This window comes from Danio rerio, chromosome 4 (genome assembly GCF_049306965.1).
Source record: "Danio rerio strain Tuebingen ecotype United States chromosome 4, GRCz12tu, whole genome shotgun sequence".
NCBI classification, from domain to species: domain Eukaryota; kingdom Metazoa; phylum Chordata; class Actinopteri; order Cypriniformes; family Danionidae; genus Danio; species Danio rerio.
The window spans coordinates 6,617,379-6,640,013 of NC_133179.1; the positions used below are offsets into that span (position 1 = coordinate 6,617,379).

At 33.5% G+C, this 22,635-nt stretch overlaps 1 protein-coding gene across 15 annotated transcripts in view; it reads right to left on the reverse strand.

Moving 5' to 3' along the window:
* mdfic (MyoD family inhibitor domain containing) overlaps positions 1 to 22,635 on the reverse strand; it is a 348,344-nt gene that overhangs the window by 76,138 nt on the left and 249,571 nt on the right. For 3 of the 15 annotated variants that reach the window (XM_073945431.1, XM_073945432.1, XM_073945425.1), the window contains one exon: positions 14,846 to 16,413. The exons of the other annotated variants lie outside the window; for them this stretch is intronic. The gene's annotated coding sequence lies outside the window, so the exon portion shown is untranslated. Of the gene's footprint in view, positions 1 to 14,845; positions 16,414 to 22,635 lie in introns of those variants that run through there. 15 annotated transcript variants of the gene reach the window in all.

Genomic DNA, 22,635 nt, shown 5'->3' on the forward strand with positions numbered 1-22,635 from the left:
TCTCATTCTATTAGCAGTTGTAATATATACACTACATATATTATTCACAAAACTGTTAATTATATTAAATATACTACATACACTACCTGACAAAAGACTTGTCACTGATCCCAGTTGTAAGAGCAACAAATAATACCTTGACTTCTAGCTGATCATTTGGAAAAGTAACAGAAGGTCAAATTTTATCTGTTGAACTGCATCACAATAATCACAAATACTGCAGAAGATCTACTGAAACCCACAATGACCTAAGATTCTCGCAGATATCAGTCAAGTTTGGTGAAGAAAATATCATGGTTCGGGGTTACATTCAGTATGGAGGCATGCGAGAGATCTGCAGAGTGGATGGCAACATCAAAAGCCTGAGGTATCAAGACATTTGTGCAGCCCATTACCTTACAAACCTCAGAAGAGGGCAAAAGCAAAGAAAGTCAAGGTGCTCCAGGACTGGCCTGCCCCATCACCAGACATGAACATTATTGAGCATGACTGGGGTAAGATGAAGGAGGAAGCATTGAAGATGAATCTGAAGAATCTTGATAAACTCTGAGAGTGCTGAAGAATGTTTTTAAATGCTTTGAAGTTGTTTGAGTCATTGCAGAGATGTGTGGATGCAGTCCTCCAAGCTCATGAGACTCATACACAATATTCATGCTTTCTCCTCTGCAGCATGACTTTATATTGTATACTGTACAATAATTCTGTTAAGTGACAAGACTTTCATCTGAGCAAAGTCAGACCTTACAGCCATAATTAAATAACTAAAAATCAAAGCATGATCATACTTTATTCTGGAAAAATAAGCTTAATTCGAGAGGTCTTTGCCTTTCATATAAGCCACTTCTGATACCAAATGATCAACTGGAAGTCATATTATTATTAGCTGTTCCTAAAACATAGATAAGCAACAAGACTTCTGTCAGGTAGTGTATATTTACAGTACATAAAATGTATACCATTTCGAAATCTGTGTTAGACTACACTTACTTCGATAAACATTGGCAAAGTTAGTGTACATGCTCCAGCCAATAACTTATAGGGAACCAACCTATTGTGCGAGTTTACGCTTAACTAAACTGAATTTCTTGAAAATCACCACATGAGTATTTTTATAAATAATAAGATCACATCCCAATAGCAGGTTACAAACCCCTGCAGACCTGCACAGCACACCTATGGCACAAGGATAGGCCATAATTTGCTGTATTTACCCACAACTCCACAATCCATCTGCTGTTGCAGTCAACATTGTCATGCTGCAGTGCATCGGCACCATCTAAAGCATTATCAGTAGAGCTCGACGTGTGCTCGAGAGTGCTCAGGGCAAAGAAGAGACGGGGCCCGTACTAGTCCATTATTCCATTTGCTCTGAAAAACAGATTTGACCTCTCAGCGGTGGAGTGGTGCGTCACGGGCTGATGTGTGGCTGACAGTGCAAAGGGCCGCGTGTCTGGATAGGCTAATTAGAGGAGCGGTGGCACGATCGCGCTAGCAGCCCCGGCTAAATCCCATTATTTGGCTCCCTTCCCGGCGAGAGTGAATTGTATGTCAAGTAGGATGCATGTGGTAACTGCTATGAAATTACAGCTGCCGGAAGGCTGGAGGGCGAGTAATGCACATCCATTGTGTCATCAAGTGCATCCAAATAAGCAGATCTAAAAGGGAGCGCAAGTGTAAGCACCGGCAGGGGCCTCCCACCTGATGTGGCCCTGGTGTTTGTACTCGCTCCTCGTTTACTGGGTTTCTCTGGCTGGTGTGGATGGACTGGAATCCAGGGTTCAGATGAATGGCTTTAAATCAGCTTGTGTTCATGCATTTGATGTATTCGGTCACCAACAATAAAATGATAAATAATAATAAACAATTAAACAGGACTACAATAAAACAACGCAGGTTTTAATAAATAGGTTCAAATAAACAATATAGTATCAGATACAGTATCGATCAGATTTATACTTCATCACATTTTATTTCTTAGCGAAGCAGTAATATAATTTCATATTGTTTAATCTCAAAATAAGATCAAATTATATGAAAATGAGATGAAATAATATAAAATATGACTAATAATCTAGAATATGACAAATATTAATTAATAATAAAATATGACTAATCATAACAAATAATAAAATGACTAATGATAATAAATAATAAAATATGACTAATAAATAATAAATTATGTCTGATACTATCAAACATGACTATAATAATAATATTAATAATACTACTACTACTAATAATAAAGAAATAAAATATGACTTAAAATATTAAATAATAAAATATGACTTAAATTTATCAATATGACTAATAATAATAAATAATAAAATATGACTAATGATAATAAATATAAAAATATGACTACTACTAATAATATTAATAAATAATAATAAAATGTGACTAATGATAATAAATAATAAAATACGACTAATAATAATAATAATACTAATAATAATAATAGTAATAAATAATAAAATATGACTTATGATAATAAATAATAAAATATAGCTAATTTACAATAATAATAATAATAAATAAAATATGACTACTACTACTACTACTACTAATAATAATAATAATAATATTAATAGTAAATAAAATATGACTAATGATAACAAATAATAAAATATGACTAATAATAATAATAATAATAAATAATACAATATGACTAATAGTAATAATAAATATTAAAATATGACTAACAATAATATTTATAATAATAACAAATAATAAAATATGACTAATGATAAAAAATAATAAAACATTACTACTACAACTACTACTACTACTACTAATAAATAAATAATAATAAAATATAACTAATACTAATAATAAATGATAAAATATGACTAATGATAATAAATAATAAAATATGACTAATAATAATAATAAATAATACAATATGACTAATGATAATAAATAATACAATATGACTAATAATAATAATAAATATTAAAATATGACTAATAATATAAAATATGAAAATAATAATATATATGTGTGTGAATTGTAACATTTTAGTAAAATGCTTGATAATTATATCTGGATGTTAAATGTATGATATTACAACAAGTATAATAATAATAATAATAATAATAATAATAATAATAATAATAATAATTATTATTATTATTATTATTATTATTTGTATTTTATTTATTCATGGGTAAAATTTATTCATAATATTTTTCTTTAAAAAACGTAACAAATGCCAAATGCGTCCAAGAAATATTATGATTTGCATTACATAAGATTGATTATTATTACATGTATAACTATTCAGAACACTTATACTTTGCTGTGCATTGCAATGTTCTTAAAAAGATGTTCCCATGGCTTCAGTCTGGTCTAAACATCACAATATATCATAAGTAATGAGGTATTTATTACCTTCAACACTGAGTTAAAAACTATTTTCAAATGAGTAGAATTAACTTTCAGTCAATTTTAAGTAAACTACACTCATTTCATTTGATAAAGTTGACTGTTGGGCTTTACAGTGTACTAATTAAATGTGTGCATTGGAATTGAAAAGCATCAAAAAGTAAGCCCAAAGTTAACCCTCATTTTAGCACCGATGTCCTGTGGATTCTCTCTCCAGATCTGAAAGAAATCCAGTAAACCTGAGTGGAAAATCTCTGCTATATTACAGATAGAGGAAGGGGAGGGCCGACAACAACAACAAAAAAAAAAAAAAAGAAAAAAAAAAAGAAAGAAAAACTCTAAAGCTGTCAATGAAGACACAAGCCAGAGTTTCCGCAAATCTATTATAAATGAAATAAATCTTGGCAAAGAGGCAAGAGAGAAATCACACACTCGCACACACATGTACAAAAGGACAGGGCCACAGAGAGCGCCTTTCACCAAGAAGCGTTCATTAAAACAACATGGGTCAACAAGCCTTTGCTTTCTGCACAAACTGCCCATATATCTGTAAGGCGATCTGAAGGAAAACAGAGGGCCGGTACCTGCTACCCAACAACAGAGGAGGGGAGAAAGAGAGTTTGAAAATGATCTTCCAAAAATTCCTGAAACAGAGAATTCTTTGAGAAAAAGTGAATGAGCAGAATCTAAAGTGAATGAGTAAACAGGGTGATTTCCAGGCCCCTTTATCAGTTAGTTAGCAAAAGCTGTATACTGTATATACATATAAGTACATACAGTTAAAGTCAGAATTATTAGCCCCGCTTGAAATTTTTAATTTTTTTTTTTTTTAAATATTTCCTTTCCATTCTTCTGGAGAAAGTCTTAATTGTTTTATATTGGCTAGAACAAAAGCAGCTTTTAATTTTTTAAAACCAATTTTTAAGGACAACAATTATTAGCCCCTATAAGCTATATATATTTTTTGACAGTCTACAGAACAAACCATTGTTATACCATGACTTGCCTAATCACCCTAACCTGCCTAACATAATAACCTAGTTAGGCCTTTAAATGTCACTTTAAACTGTATAGAAGTGTCTTGGAAAATATTATTTACTGTCATCATGGCAAAGATGAAATAATTATTAGTATAATTAATATAGTATTATAATTAATAATATTATTATTAATATAGTTATTATAAATGAGTTATTAAAACTATTATGATTAGAAATGTGTTGAAAACATCTGCTCTCTGTTAAACAAAAACATAGGGAAAAAATTAAAAGGGGGCTAATAATTTCATATATAGATTAGGTAGATATACCTATAGAAAGGTAGATTTTTCCTATCTGTATTTTAGCCTTATTTGAGTGTGTAAGTATTTCAGTGACTACATACAGTAAGTGTAAAAAAACAAAAAACAAAACAAAACAAAACTGGCCATATATCTGTAAGGCAATCTGAGAAAAAACTGAGAGCCAGAACAGAGAGCGGGAATAAGAGAGTTTAGTGGTGCAATGAATCTCCCCAAAATTTGAAACACACAGAATTCTTCATGAAAAAGTGAATGAGCAAACTGTGATTTTCAGATCATGCTGTTTTTAGACTTATTTCAGCGACTTTAAAAGTAAGCGTAATAAAGCAGATGCAAAACCCTATTTGTCTCCAAAACAAAACATCATACATACATACTATTGCATATTGTTGCAAAACCGTTTAAACTAAATGCAATGTCATCAGCATTTATCCTAAAATACTGTATATCTATAAGAAACTGAAAAAAGCTCAAATTTCAGGTCTTACTAACACTTCTTAAGCTTTCTGCACAAACTGCCCATTTTTAAACTTATTTCAGTGACTTTAAAAGTAAGTGTAAGAAAGCACATGCACAAACCTACTTTTCTCCAAAACAAAACTGCCTATAATACTATAAGGCGATCTGAAGGAAAACAAGCAACCAGAACCTGCAACCCAACAACAGAAAGCAGGAAAAAGAGAGTTTGTTGGCGAAACGAAACTCCCCAAAATTCCTGACACACACAGAATTCTTTGTTCCAGAGTTTTCCGGGACGGCGGCAGTTACCTTGGGTCTAATCACACGTGCGTTATTTAGACTTCAAACAGCCAGCTCTGATGAAAAGTATGTCTCCTGCTAATATCTGCCAGCACGCTCGGGTTAAACTGCCTAAGAAGCTTATTTCCATCATAAATAATGCATATTCAGATGTGCTTGACTTTGCTAAAATAAGAATCGCCCCTGTGATTGACATCAGGGTTTGTTTAAGCCTCAGTTTCACCTTTGGAAATAGATCTGTCTGGTTTCATATGTAGATGCGGGTACAACTGTGACAGCCCACTCGTAATGTAGTTATATATTGCACAACTATATTTGGAGGAGCGAACACAAATCGTCTTAGTCCATTCATTCACTGTGGCAGATAAAGAGACGGAGTAGAAAGCTGTCGCAAATAAACGGCACGCCGACTGATTAGGCGTCACCATCTGATCAACAGATCGCAAACGAGAAAAAAGCCAGATTCAGTCACTCTGACACAAATTTATACGTATTTTCTGAAAATACAAGAGGGAATTGGAACATTAGCTCTGGCGCTTGTATGTCTATCTGGATTTATTACAGACACTATTATGGATCGTAAACTAATTATACAAAGTAGGCTAAATCTATCAAGGTATTCATGTTTTAAAACACTGCGAACGCATCTGGAGAAATGTACCTGAGTTTTTCCATCTGCAAGAAAGCGAGAATAGGGGATATCTAGTCTTAATTCTTTTAGCTTGTCTGGTATAAAACAAATAGAAACATTTCAAAGCTTCTATGTGCAATATTATTAGCACCCTTAAGGGTTTCTTTTTATATTTTCCAATTGGCTACAGAACAAACCACTGTTGTCTTGGGTAATTAACCTAAACAAGTCTCTAAATTGCTCTAACATTAACAGTTAGAGAGGTCAATGGCTACCGGATTCCAACATTCTTCAAAATATCTTCTTTGGGGATTAATGGAGGAAAGATACAGGGTTTAAACAAGTGGAGGGTGATTAAATAATAACATCATCACCAAGAGGTCACAAAAAGACTTTGGAGTGGCCTAGTCAAAGTCCTGACCTAAATCCAATTGATATGATGAGGCATGACCTTAAAAAGATGTGCAAAAATCCTCCAATGTGGCTGAATGACAACAATTCTGCAAAGATGAATGGGACAAAACGTACCCACAGCGATTTAACAGATTTATGTAAAGCTATTGACCGACAAACTGAGAGGTATTATAAAGTTGATGATGACAATATTGCCATAGCAAACTGTGAGATTTGTAAATAAGGGATTGCCTGCGGGGTATTTTAAGTTGAGGTGCTATTTATTAGATTTTTTTTTTATATTTGCTGTTTTATTTTTTATATTTACCTCACAGAAGTGCTCAGTTTGTTGTTAAATATTAAAATAAGGGGAATTAAATAATAAAAAAGGAACATGCTGGATCTGTTTTTTCGCTTATTATTTTTTCATGTATTCTAGAAGTATCGGTTTGGGTTTTGGTATCAGGAGATACTCAAAATCAAATGACTAAGACTCAAGGGCAAAAAAATTAAATAAAATCAACAACAGAGAGCAGGAATAAGAGAGTTTATTGGAGCAATGAAACTCCCAAAAATGTGATACGCACAGAATTCTTTGTGAATTCGAGCAAACAGTGATGTTTAGCTCATTTTGTGGTATTACTATGTGTTTTCAGACTTATTTTTAGTGACTTATTTCACTGTTATTAGACCTATTTCATCTTTTTAGACTTATTTCAGTGACTTTAAAAGTGTAAAAAGCAAATGCAAAACCTTATTTTTCTCCAAAATAAAACAACTAAAATATCTGTAAGGCGATCTGAGGGAAAACAGAGAGCCAGAACCTGCAACCAAACAACAGAGAGCGGGAAAAAGAAACTCCCCAAAATTTGAAACACAAAGAATTCTTCGTGAAAAAAAAGTGAACGAGCAAACATTATTTTTCTCCAAAATAAAACTGGCCATATCTGTAAGGCGATCTGAAAGAAAACAGAGACAGAAGCTGCAATCCAACAACAGAGAGTGGGAATTTGGGTTCAAAAAAACCTGATCGGGACATCCCTATTAATACAGATCATTTTGTGGTATTACTATACTGTTATTAGACCTATTTCATAATTTAGACTTATTTCAGTGACTTTAAAAGTGTAAAAAGCAAATGCAAAAACTTTTTTTTCTGCAAAATAAATCAACTAAAACATCTGTAGGGTGATCTGAGAGAAAACAGAGCCAGAACCTGCAACCTAACAACAGAGAGCGGAAAAAAGAAGAGTTTGCTGGCAAAAAGAAACTCCCCAAAAATTTGAAACACAAAGAATTCTTCATGAAAAAAGTGAACGAGCAAACCTTATTTTTCTCCAAAATAAAACTGGCCATATCTGTAAGGCGATCTGAGGGAAAACAGAGAGCCAGAACCTGCAACCAAACAACTGAGATCGGAAAAAAGAAGAGATTGCTGGCGAAACGAAACTCCCCAAAATTTCAAACACAAAGAGTTCTCCATGAAAAAGTGAACGAGCAAACATTATTTTTCTCCAACATAAAACTGGCCATATCTGTAAGGCAATTTGAAAGAAAACAGAGTAACAGAAGCTGCAATCCAACAACAGAGAGTGTGAATAAGATAAAAAAAAAAAACTGATCGGGACATCCCTATTGATACATACTAATTTATAGACCATGATTATAAGTTACCTTGTTAGATCACTTCCAATACTGGCTTTAGTAGCGACTAATCTAATGCTCACAAATATCTTATTGTATATCATTCTATAAGTACAGAACTGATTAAGTTAAGGAGATATCTGTAAGGGCTTTACCTATTAATGCCAGACGCTGAATATACAGTATTTATACATAATGCTTCCTTTCAGATTAGCCGTCACAACCTAATCAACAGATCGCAAATGCAAAACAGAGCCAAATCCAGTGCATTCTGACACAAATTCATACATCACTTCATGAAATACAAGAGGAAATTTACATATTAGGTATGACGCTTCAGACTGATACGTGCGCCGCTCCGTCTGGGCTTATTACAGACACAATTATGGATTGTAAACTAGTTAATGAATACAAAGTAGGCTAAATCTATTGCAGTATTAATGTTTTAAAACACTGCGAACGCATCTGGAGAAATGCAGCTGGAGTTTTACCATCCGTGAGCGAGCAGAGATGAATATCTCGCGACGTAATTTCCCTCATCCAGATTTTTTTTTAAGACCACGGAAATGTATCCTATTCTATATTAATCCCACTCCGTACGCTGATGTTACTAAGGAGCTCATATCTCCGTTCTCCCTCCCTTTCCTCCTCCTCTTTTTTTTTTCTCTCCTGAAATTAGCACATTGAATGTCTCCGAGTTGCTGCTAATAGCAACAGCACCTCGGGATGGCAGGGGCTGTTCTGATCAGACAGACGAAGGCTTAACGTTTGACCTTGGGACACGATATTAAGCTATTGTGGAGACGGATGACATAAACTTGAGCTTATAATGGTGGATGCATGCACATGTGTCATACAGTAGATGCAAAGGGTGGTTCATGCATCAAAACGATGGAATACAGATCTAGTTTATAATTAGTTTATTTTTTTTATATTAAAATATCCTTCCGTGTAGTAATAATTTACAGTAAAAAATCTTTACAAAAATGCAGACATATTTTGATCATGAATAATTAAGATTTAATAGGAGGGCTAATCATTTTGACTCCAAATGTATGTGTACAATTTATTTCTACACTGTACTAATATGATCAATAAGTCACACTATCATATGTCTTTATGTTAATTAGAGCTTATTAAACTAAGTACATGTTTCCAACTTAATTTATTAAGTTATGCAAGCTCTTTTAAGTTGGTTTCATGCCATTTAAGTTAAAATGACTAGTTTAATTTGATTCAACTTAAAAATTTAAGGCAAGCAGGATTTTATTAGTGTACATAAATATTGTAAATAATTATCATCCAAACCCTTAATTTATTAAGTTACACAAGTTATTTTAAGTTGGTTTCATGTCATATAAGTTAAAATGACCCATTTCAAGATTATAAAACTTATTTAATTTAACAATTTACCTAAGAATTTGCAAAAAAATATTTTGCAACCACACAAAAAACTGTAATAACCAATTTAAACAACAAAAACAACAAAAACAACAACAACAACAACAACAACAACAACAACAACACAATAATAATATTTTTATTATTAATAATAATTTTATTGTTATTAATATTATTTTATTGTTATTATTATTATTATTATTATTATTATTATTATTATTAATACTATTATTATTATTATTATTATTATTATTATTAATACTATTATTATTATTACTATTATTATTACTATTATACTACTACTACTACTACTACTACTAATAATAATAATAATAATAATAATAATTATTATTATTATTTTTATTATTATTATTATTATTATTCTTGTATCTGTTGTTACTTTTAAAAGTGTATTCTGGACGGAGTGGTAAGATATTTGTAACAATTTCTTCCAGTTTTCATAATAAAAACAGATAATAAACCAAATTTATTCTACTTTGCATAAATCATAGGGTCAAGCAAACTCCATTTAATAAGTCACACAGAATGATAAGCTGTTTATAAGATAACGATGACAGTTCTGAGGACTGGTCATGCAACTAAACATGTCTGTTAACAACTTAATGCAATGAAGTGAAATTAACCAGCACTCATTCTCATTCATCATATACACGTGCACACACTGTACATAAAATCATTTTTTAACAAAGTTAATTGGACGAGGACACAAAAATGTGACCCAAATTCAAATATTCATAAGATACAATCCTGCATATTGAGGAAAGCTAAACTCCACGCGCGCGCGACAGATAGCATCTAATATCTTTAGTCTTAAACATGGCTCACATTTGCTTTGACTCAAAGTGCAGTAATCTGCCTAATTTATTCACAGGCATTCACAGTTTCAAAAATAGCTCATCTCGTATGTGCGAATATAAACCCTTTAATTATGCTTTTGACAATGTTTCAGTAAACCCAAGGCCAGAATGACACCATAAGACAAAGAGGACACGCTTCCACATCCTTGCTTCGGACTGAACCTTCGCTATTTGTGCAACTTTGTTGTGTTCTTCCAGTCCTCCGAGAGAATCATTTGATCTTGTTTAGTTCATTATTCATCTAGAGGGAACCTGCTGCGGCTTGTGTATAAATGCCATATGAAAGCATTGTGATCTGAGGATGCAGCTTCACTTTTATCCTCGCTCCCCAAACAGATCAATTAGTAAAACTAAACAATAAATTATTAATCGCATTGCTTTGTGTCCCGGTTTCATCAGCGTCAGAAAAACAGTTCGTTAGTGCAGGAAAACGGGTGATTGAGTGGAGGCGAAAGCCGAACTGATGCCACTCCAGCTTCCGAGGGGCGGAATTAAGCGAGCTGTCCGTCAACGTCATGTGACGTCCCCTTAATCGCACCTGCGCGAAACGGGGTCAATCTGTGTTTCAAAGTCACGGGTGACATATGCCGCCCGATGGGGGCTTGGTGCGCGAGGAGAAAACACACGCAGGACACACCCCGCAATCAAATAATATTTTTGCACGGAATATTCAAATGAGGCGAATTTTAACGAGGCGCGCTCATTCGCACGCAACCGAGGGGACGTTTCAAATGAGTCCCTTATTTGTCAGGAGACGGCCAGGTGTATAAACTTCGTTTTTTTTCCCTCCCCAGAATAAAATCTGAATTCACAGGTCCTCTCTGGGGCAGCAGATTGCTCCACTGTTCTGAGTTGGGCAATTTGAATAAATTATTCGAAGGAGGGGAGAGGGGGGGTGCTAGAAAGAGAAAGAGAAGGGCTCGGCGGTTCATTTTGCACGAAATTATATTTTTTGCTGGAAAGGTTAATTTTGAAGGGAGCCGGAATGGCTGGGAACGTTGCAGTCGCTGGATGGTGTTGCTGGAGGTGGCTGCAGTTATTAAAAGCGATTGCGTTTTCTGCCGGATCTCTCCAGAGAGAAGAATCAGTGGAGATGTTAAACCTTGCTTGACACCCCAGTTGGATAATTGTGGGTGTGGAAGCTAATCAGCAGAACATGTCTCCTCGATTTAAATCTTGTCAGTTAGTCGAGATTAGACCCTCCCGCATTGGGTACCATTAGCTTTGTTGCATGTCAATGTGCTGGAGAAGCTGTTGGCAAGGTCCGGCTGCAAGGGTAACAGATGAAGCAGATGGGGAAGACCGCAGAAACACACACACACACACGTTCACTCTGTGATGATATGCGGCGTTTGAAATTGCGTTTGTTAGCACTGACCCAAGTGTGAGCCCGAGGAAAGAAATGGGGGGGAAAAAACGATTTATTCGGATTCTTCCTCTGAGAAGTAGCGGAGGGGGGGAAAACAATCACTGAAAATCGATGACCAAAGAAAGGTCAACAAATCATGATTTGATAAACGGAATGTAAAATACACGTTTTGATGCATTACATATTGCTGATTAAAGCATTTTTTTCCTCTAACATGACAAAATGCATCATTTTCATATTGAATTTTAATTTAAAGCAAAATAAACCTATCCAACTATATATAAAACACCAAAAATACAGTGCTCCGCATATATAAGTACACCCCTCACAAATATATTAAATTTATTTTTTTTATAGGAAGCTATAAACATTAGATTAGTCAGTACTGAAGCCAAATCTGGAGCTTATCTATCAAAAATACTAAGGATAACGGTCCAAAAGCCAGTACAGCCAAATATATTTGTTATAGAAAAATACTAAATACAAATAAAATAAAAAAGAGGAAAAATCAAGAGAAGCAAATTTTCAAAAAAATATTTCTATAATAAAATACATTTAATTGTTTTATCTTTCAATTTCGAAATATGTTTAGTGACTAAAATACTATTTTAATAAATATATCTGTTTAATAAATCTGCTTTGTTTAAATGCACCAAAATACATCCCCTATATTCACTGAGAAATGGATAAAAATATTCATTCTCAAAATGGGGTGAACTCATACAGTTAAAGTCAGAATTATTAAACACCCTGAATTATTAGCCCCCCTGTTCAGTTTTTCCCCCAATTTCTGTATATAACGGAAAGAAGTTTTTTTTTTCAACACATATCTAAACATAATAGTTTAACTAATACTTATTTCTAATAAGTATTATTTAATAGTTTTAAATAAACGTATTTCTAATAAGTGATTTATTTTATTATTGCCATGAAGACAGTAAATAATATTTGACTAGATATCCAAGACACTTCTATACAACTTAAAGTGGCATTAAAAGACTTAACTAGGTTAATTAGGTTAACTAGGCAGGTTAGGGAAATTAGGCAAAAGTTATTTCCCTAATTAAATTGGGGAAATAAACAAACAAGGAGGCTAATAATTCAGGGGGTTTAATAATTCTGATTGCAACTGTCTTTATCTTATTAGTACAGTGTAGAAATAAATTGTATATATACATTTGGAGTCAGTAATGCATATATATAATATATGAAGACTAGTAATGTACAAAAATGCATAAATATATAGATAAGTTAAATGGGGGAAAAAGATGTGGAGGAAGAATATCCATTACATCACATAAAACATGCACAAAAAAAAAGAAAAGATGGCTTAAAATATTAGACATTTTCCCGGAAACATTCATATTTTAGCCGTGTCCAGACTTCAGAAAGGCACATATGTATTTCTGTTCAGAGATATTAAATTATAGCTGAGCTCTCGCTTGAGTGGGATTGTGAAATCCATACATTGACAGCGTAAATGGCCAATAATCTTTGACAGCGTGATCTCATTAATAAAGGGAGGGCATAAATTCTGCGCGGTTCGAAAGGACGACTAATTCAAGAATGTGCAGTGAATTTTATAGCCGCAGTCTGGCTGGACGAGGGCCAGGCCTTCGCATTCCCACCCTGTACGGTAAATATTTGCAACAGATTTCTAGCTGCAGGACAAAAGCTTCTTTCAGCGAGCGGCTGCCGTAGCCTCGCGGCGAACGCTGGGTCAGGCCAAATAAACAACAAAACTGTGCCAAGTTCACCGGCCCTGCTGATTTCTGCATACCAGCACCACTCCTCATCACAGCGGCCTGAGTGCTGACAGATGTTCCAGCACTCTCTCTCTATTCAGAAGACACACCGCATCCAACATCTGCAACCTGCACAGGACAGTTTTGCACCCTGAACTGACTGTCTTGATGCACATTTCTGGTCTGTTTGTGACTGATTCATTAGTATTGGAAAGAGTTTTAAAAAGAAAAGAGGATTTAACACGTAGATCATGTAGTAAAAGTCTGCTCAAGAATATCCACTGTTTTTAATCATACACTGATTCTTAAGCTCAAACAAGTGCAAAATCACAGGTTTAGTTCTGAGAATGCATGCACTGATGTAAATGCCATGCAAGTTGATTTAAGATGCTCCAGTGTAGGGCTGTGCGATTAATCGAATCGAATCGTGACTTGAAAAATTGCGACTAGCTTATTGCAAAGATATATGTAAATATTTACATATACCAAAAAAAAACCAAAAAAAAAAAAAAAACAGATCATTTGTAAGAATTGTTGCCACAGCACAGGGAAATACAACAACCAGCACCTAAAAATCACCACAGGCAGCTACATAAGGAGTGTCTTGCTAAAAAGTCAATTGAACACAATACCAGTGACACTCAATCTAGTAGCAAGCAAACGAAAGTGAATGTCCGAGTTGTTTGAGGCATGTTAGTTTGCTGAGTGTTCTGTATTTTTTATAATTTTTATTTTTTTGTTTTTATAATAAGCTACACTATCTCCCTAATTTGAGTTCAAGGTTTACAGAAAGGTAAAGTCATATTATGTGTTTACTGTTTACTCTAGGGAAAAATCAGTGTTTCATTTCTGAATATTTTAAAACAAACTTGAATAAATGTTTAACTTGACAATGTTTAAATCTATTTTGACTAACACTCACTGCATTTTAGCAGTAAGAAGCTACGATACAGATTGAGCTGAAGCTTGACTGCAAAATTAAATCGCAAATCAAATCGAAATCTGAAAAGATTCTCTATTAAATATTCTCCACAAATTGAACAGCCCTACTCTACTCCACTGTTAAAATCATTAAAAAAAAAAAAAAAAAAAAAAAAAAATATATATATATATATATATATATATATATATATATATATATATATATATATATATATATATATATATATATATATATATATATATTTATTTTTTTTATATTAAAACACTCTTAAATCATGGTGCATTTATTTGAGAATAAATGTGATTTAAGAAATTAAGTTTAAGTTTGCTTTTAACACTGAAAAAAATGACTTGATTCTTGTTCGAAAAAGTTGAAACAACTCAATTCTTTAGTTTTTTTTTGAGACAATCTAATGTTTTATGTTTAATCTAAATAAATTAGTAAAAATCATTAAGTTAACTTAATTTGTGTAGTGTTATAAATTATATTTAAGACATAGTGAAATCAAGGGAGTACAGTACACTCAAATATGGTTAATTTTTCAAGCACTGACTCAAAACCTCCTGAGACGCCATCAAATAAACATTTATTGATTTCTGATGTGTTTTATAAAAAGCATTTTGGGGAATTTGGGTTTGTTAATTTGCCCACATCCAAATGATGAAATTCCCATTAAGTTAAAATCATGAATAAGTTGTTATCATGATGTAAAAATTAATAATCGTGATACAAACTGATGATAGATAGTTATATAAAGCTATATAAAGTAATATAAAGCATAAATTGATGTCGATTGTTGTGGCTATTATAAAATTAGGAGATAAAAAAGTTATAATTTGGTAACTTTTTATTTTGATGTGTTTGAGTATAAGTAGACTGTCTGCTTAATATCTGTTGATACTGCTCCCTCAACAGACATTTAATTGACTATGAGACACTTTGCAAGTACATGTCAACTTACACTAACCCCAACCTCAACCCAACAGTCTACTTATAAATCTATTGAAAACTAGCTGGCATGTAGATGCAATGTAACTTAATTCAACAAACGGACCATTAAAATGAAGTGTGACGTGTTATTTTTTACTCGCCTACAAAATCACCCCAATCAACCAAACAGTATTAATTCTTTCAGATTAAGGCTATTCAAGTCTGCTTGTGAAACTGCATCACTTTATTGCAGTTAAATCTAAATCTTGCTATGTCAGATTTTTACAATATTGTCAATCCCAAATACACACAGTTGAGGGAATTATTAGCCTTCCTGAATTATCAGCCTCCCTATATATTTTCCCCCAATTTCTGCTTAACGGAAAGAATATTTTCTTCAACACATTTCTAAACATAATAGTTTTAATAACTGATTTCCAATTACTGATTTCTTTAATCTTCGCCATGATGACAAAACATAATATTTGACTAGATATTTTCTAGTATTCAGCTTAAATTGACAAAAATATAAGTATTGCTTAAGTGGGCTAATAATATTAACCTTAAAATGGCTTTAAAATATTAAAAACTGCATTTATTCAAGCCAAAATAAAACAAATAAGACTTTCTCCAGAAGAAAAAAAATATTATCTGAAATACTGTAGGAAATTCCTTGCTCTGTTAAACACTGTATGTGAAATATTTTCAATTCTATATCGCAGAAAAACTAAATATGACAATGTCCGATTTTTCCCAATATCGTGCATCCCTAATACACACTTACATTCATTGAGAAATAAAGAGAGAAAGAGAGAGATCTGCTCTGTGATTAGTGGGATCACGGCTGACTGTGCTGTGAGGTTGTTGTGGTTGAAGGCCTGCGGCTCCAGAGCTGTTTATAAACAGTTGTTTCTGGCTATTGAGCTGAATCACCAACAAATCCGCGCGCCACAAGAGGCGACAGCAACAGGCTAGACTAGCAGACCGAAACACCGACCCATAACCACACACGTTAACACCCCTCTGAGTGGAGCTGAGCCTGTGGCGAAAAAAAACACACACACACACACACACACACACACACACACACACACACACACACACTTTCTATTACGAACGATAAGCTTGATCTGTTCAATTCTGCAGCCCAGACGCAGCTGTTTGTGTGTGTTGCCTGTGAGAGCTAATAATCATCAGTCCTGTATTATATTCATAATTTAAATAAAGATATGCGGTTTGTCTCATTCCAGATGTAATAAATCATCCGGAAAAAAAAAATGATCAATTTAAAACTAAATATGGAGATTGTTTCGCCCCGGCAATATGTCACAGAGCTAAAATCATTAAATGTTGTCAGAGGCCATGTTGCAGTTTTATTTAGGAGTTTTAATAGCCACTGAAGCATTAATTATTGATAAGCCCCACGATTGATTGGCTGACTAGATAATGTAATTGAAAAATGAAAATCATCACAGTGAGCGTCTGGAGTGTCTGAAATCGACAGTGTGTGTGTCTGCATCTTAGGGGATCACCCTATGTAGGATTTCATCATTACTGCCAGACTATAAAAGTAGTGCTGTGATTAAAAAAAGCTGATTGATTTGGCTCTCATTGGAATTAGCCGTCCCTGCTTTGTCTAAGGGCCCGGTCTGAGTGAGAGAGAGTGTGTGTGTGGGTGTGTGTGTGTGCGGGGGGAAGCACTGCTGTCTGTGCGTTCTTGTCGTCAAAAGGTGGCCCCACTCCCTCACATTTTATTCTCGCTGCGTTTTTCTCTCAAATACAGGCGGCTGTGCTAAAGATATCAGTGCCACACACACACACAGACACACACACACACACAATACACCTATTGATTTTACTATCTGCTGCAATGAGTGATGGTCCACGTCCAATTCCACAACCCAAAGATGAGTTCAATATCCATACGGATGCTGCAAATATATTTCATTAGCAGAAACTGGAAATGGGAAAATATGATTTGATATATACTGTATATATAAAATTGTGAATGAGCAGAGGTCAAGCTATTATCTACTATTGTCAAAAAATATACTTTAAAAGAGGGGGAATAAAGAATTTACACATTTTATCTGAAAATAAAATAAGAATGCTTTTAGCTTAGCTTTAAGTACTAAAAATTTGTAAAATGTATACTTTTTGCACTTATTTTTATAGCTAAATAGTTAAATATTGAATAAATATGCATATTTTACAGAGGGAAGGCTTCTTTTCGTTCAAATGTTCCACGGTTTTGATTAAAAAACATTTTTAAAAAATGAAAATAACTCCCATGTATAACAATTCTGAAACGCCAGAGGTCAAACTATTTTCATCAAGAAGAAAACAGACTTTAAATTAATATTAGTGATGCATATATAAAAACACAATTAAAAAGTCTTATTTTAAGCTTGAAATATATTTTATAAAGATTAAGCTAAATTAATATTTAATATATTCAATATTTTAAATCTACATATACATACATACATTTTTATCTACACATGCATACTAGGACTGCACAATATATTGCTTCAGCATCAATATCGCAATGTGTGCATCTGCTATAGTCAAACTAGTTGATTGGAAGCTACAGAAGCTACTCCTTGCTAAGTTTAACCATGCATGTGTTTTTAAGGCAAGTGAATACAGAATATTTTCACACCAAAAAAAAAAATGTTTGGAGGTAACAAATATTTTTTATATTAAACTATTTATAGAGAATTGATAAGATTAATGAAAATAATTTATACTTACAATTTTTTGTTGATTCTAGTCCAAATATCTAGTCAAAGCGAATATAAGATCTTTTTTGCTCACGCCACTGGCAGATAAAAACAAAATATATTATTTAATCCAAGAGTTTTTTTGGTATTTGCACAAGAAACAAGACCAAGCAAACTAAGAAAAGCATTGTAATTAATTAATTTCTGTACCTGATTACTGTTAGACTCCCCAGAAAACTGTCAATAGAGCTATTCAAACCATCTTATAAAACTGTATTCATATGGCAATATTTTATTCATTCAGTCATTTTCTTTCCGGCTTAATTCTTTTATTAATCTAGGGTTGCCACAGTGGAATGAACCGCCAACTTATCCAGCACGTTTTTATGCAGAGGATACCCTTCCAGCCGCAACCCATCTCTGGGAAACATCCACAAACACTCATTCACCCTCATACACTACGGACAATTTAGCCTAACAGGGTTGTGCTTATTCTCTTCATGAGTTATAGGTGCAACCTGCATTGGACCAATCAGAGCCTCGTCTCCCATTCATTCCCTTTAAGAGTCAGTTGCATCATGCCATGGTGCATTTAGTATTTACATGGCTTTATTAGCGAGAAAACAGTTAAACAGAGCATCTGCAGCTTGAGGATAAGGAATGAGCCTTCTCCATTCGGCCTCTTTACTTTCTCTTTACATTTACTCTTTTGTAGATCAGTGTGTTGTACACACTCCACAGAAGACATTCATAAGCCTACATATTTAATTTAATTTATTAGGCGCAAAGATTTGTTTCAAAACTATTTCTAAATTCAGTTCTAAAGGAATAAATGAATATTAATAACGAAGTGTGGTCAAAAAGAGTTATATCCAAACACACGTCCTTTTCTTATGCCCCACATGGTGATGCAGACGTCTCCAAAACATGACAGGTGGACAAATCTTAACTTGTTTTTATTAAAACAAATATAAATATGCATATTGTTACGAACCGCTGCGTGTTTTGCTGCGTGTATGTTCTTTCTGTCTCTCTCTTTCTCTCTCTCTCTCTGTACCGGCCCTGTCATTTTCTCAGGTACCACCTACTTTGGACCACTATTGGCTGACAGGACTGCCAATCCTAATCAACCATGTGACGATGACTTCTCTCTCTGCCAATCGCGTTCGTTGCAGAGCCCTTTAAAAACGGAAGCGGCAATGGGGAGAGATCAGCTGTTGTTGTTTTGGCGTGTTGTCTGTTTGGTGGTGTCCGTGTGCGTTGTCGCTATTACTGATGTGTGCTTTGATTGAGATCTATTGATGTTGACTTTGAGTGAGTAACTGATGACTTTGAGTGAGATTTGTTTGAGAGTTCTGACGTGTGTTTCTACATCTATAGCCCGCTAATGCTCCATTCAAAACCTTCTGTGACTTGACAAGGGAGATCTGGAACAACATAGTAAGTCACGTGACATACATATTTGCACGCAGGATTATTGATGTATAGACACACTAGTTAGCGAAGTGCGCTAATTTTGTATTTTTATTTATTAGATAGAGTAAGTTCAGGGCGCTTTGCGCTGAAGACTTTTCTTTTCATATTGTTATTTTCTTATTTAGTGGATTGGGGAGGAGATTAAGGGAATGTTTTTGTTATATTTATTTCTTTGATTTCCATGCGCAAACTTCAGTTCCCTCTCCTATTTGTCTTGGTTCTTTTCAAATTTATCTTATGGTTTGTAAATATTGTAAATAATGTGGGAGCAATAAATCTTTTGCGGTGCTAATTTGTTGTTTGGTGTTTTCTTTTGCCATTTTTCAACATCAGTTTATACTTTGGTCATCTTTATGTTACTCCTTTTAATACCCTAGACAAATTGCCATCAAGGATCGTAACAATATAATAAATAACACTACTAATATTAACAGTATACAAATGAAAATCGTCATGAATCAACTGAAAAAAAAGGCATGGAGGCAGTGGTTTTTATACGTGTATGTTAATATGTAGAAAATAATTTTTTTTTTTTGTAACATATCCTTTAATTTTTTGTTTCATTAATCCACAAAGTGGAGCAAAAGGATTTGCGATTTAAACAATGTGGCACAAAACGTGAAAATTAGGGTTGTGCTGGTCTGAAAATAGCAACAAATCGCGCCAAACACGTCTTGCGCCTTAATGCCACGGGGGTATGATAGGGCCTGTAGAATCCAAATAAGAGAATGAACTCCATTAGGAGTGTTTCTGTCACTGAACATTATTCTGATTTAAAAAATATACAAACAAACAAACAAACAAACAAACAATGCATTTTCAAGTGTGCTAATATAAGAGAAATAAATCTCTATATCTGCCACTGTCAACTAGCGAGTTGCAATACAAATCTGACATACATTCCAATACCATTTTATTGCACTAAGATATGTATTTAACCATGCAAACCACCTATTTAAATGACATCCACATCACTTTCCTACAGAAAGACATTCAAGATTCTCCCTCCACCCTACCTTGTATTCCCATTTCTGTTTCAACGCATTCAAACAACATTAACCTAACTTTCCCCAACTTGAGAGATTGAGCGTCTGGAGGGGTGCAGTGCATCGTCTTACACACAAGCAGACAGACACCAGCGTTTCTTTTGTGCTCGCCGCAGAGGGGCTGATGTGTGTTAATCGGAAGCCCTCTTGCCCTGCCTGGGTGTTAATTCAGCAAGCTGTTAAAGAGAGCGGCAGATTAACAGATAAAGGTGCCGCGCGCCGGGGTCAGCCTGATATGGACTCCCGACCAACCCCGACGCTTGTCAGATGCCTGCGTGGATTAACACACACCGCAGCGTCCCGTCGTGGAGGGTCAGAGGTCAAGCTTTTAGCCCCTATCATCAGAATGTTTGTGTGCCAGTTCGTTCGGAGCCAGAAAAGAGGAGAGAGCCCGCCGTGATGGATTACAGAGCGAGGCATAAATTGGGAGGATTTTATTTTGTAAATGCTGCAGATGTGTCCGTTAAGATGTGAGATAAGAGAGAGAGAGGAAAATGAAATATGTGGAACATGAAACTCTGCAAATTTGACTTATAACAAGCAAAATTACGCACGCTGTCGTTTAAATTATGGCTGCCCTCTATAAAGGTGTCTTTTAGGTGCATTAATTGAATTCGGCAGTATTTTCCAATAATAATCTGTAAAGTTCATCCGTCCATCGCTCACTGGATCCCCGCTGCGTGCGCGAGGAGGACGTATCTATTTCAGTGGCTTAATTTATTTTCATGATTCGCTGATAATGACTGCCATGCAGGCTGTACATCAGAATTAACCTTCATTTCACTGAGGTATATTACGATGACAGTCTCCGACACATTTCACCTACACAAAGGGCATTTTCTCTCTCTCTCTCTCTCTTTCTCTCCATCGCTCTCTCTTTTTCTCCTGGCTTTATAATCATCCTCGGCAGACGAAGATTGTTTGATAGCCGATTCATTTTCATAGGAAATCAAGTGGCCGGCTCTCCCAAAAGGCACACGTTGCACATTGCAATTTTATTTAATCCTTCGTATTATTATCATTATTAATTTTAATATTATTATTATTATTTTATCATTATTATTATTATTATTTTATCATTATTATTTTTATTATTATCATCCTCATTATCATTATTATTATTATATTATTATTATTTTTTTTTAATTATTATTTTTATTATTTTATCATCATTATTATTATTATTATTATTATCGTTATTATTATTATCATTATCATCATCATCATCATCATCATTATATTATTATTATTAATAATAATGATATTATTATTATATATTATTATTAGTATTTTATTATTATTATTATTATTATTATGTTTATTATTATTATTAATATTATTATGAATAATATTATCATTAATATATTTGATTATTATTATTATTATTATTATTATTATTATTATTATTATTATTAACATTATTATTATTATTATCATTATTATTATTTATTATTATGATGATCATTAATATTATTTTATAATTATTATTTTTGTAATATTACTATTTTTTATTATCATCATATTATTTTATTATTATTATTATTATTATAATCATCATCATTAGTATTATATAATTATTATGAATAATATCATCATTATTATATTTTATTATTATTTTTTTTTCATATTATCATCATCATTATCATTATAATTCAAATGCACATTCAATTTGTTTAAATGCAAATGTTTAATTAAAAAAATGTTTATTATTAAAAAATCCATCCAAGTGAATTATTTTCAGACAAACTACAGAAAAAAATAGAAGTGGCATAAATTAATCAGGAACATATCAAGCTTTCTAATTTCTTTGCAAACCATTAAGTGTCAGATATGAATTTGGCCATTTGCTATGGTCTCAGTCAAAGGATTTCATTAGGGGGCTGACGTCACGAGAGAGAGGCACGAGCCGGATCATTCCTGTCCTATTTTCTCCCTCATGAGCTCTTTGTTCTTCTAGCCTTTGTAGGATCTTTGCACTAAAAAGGACTATGCAAATTGCAATAATAGATTTCGCTA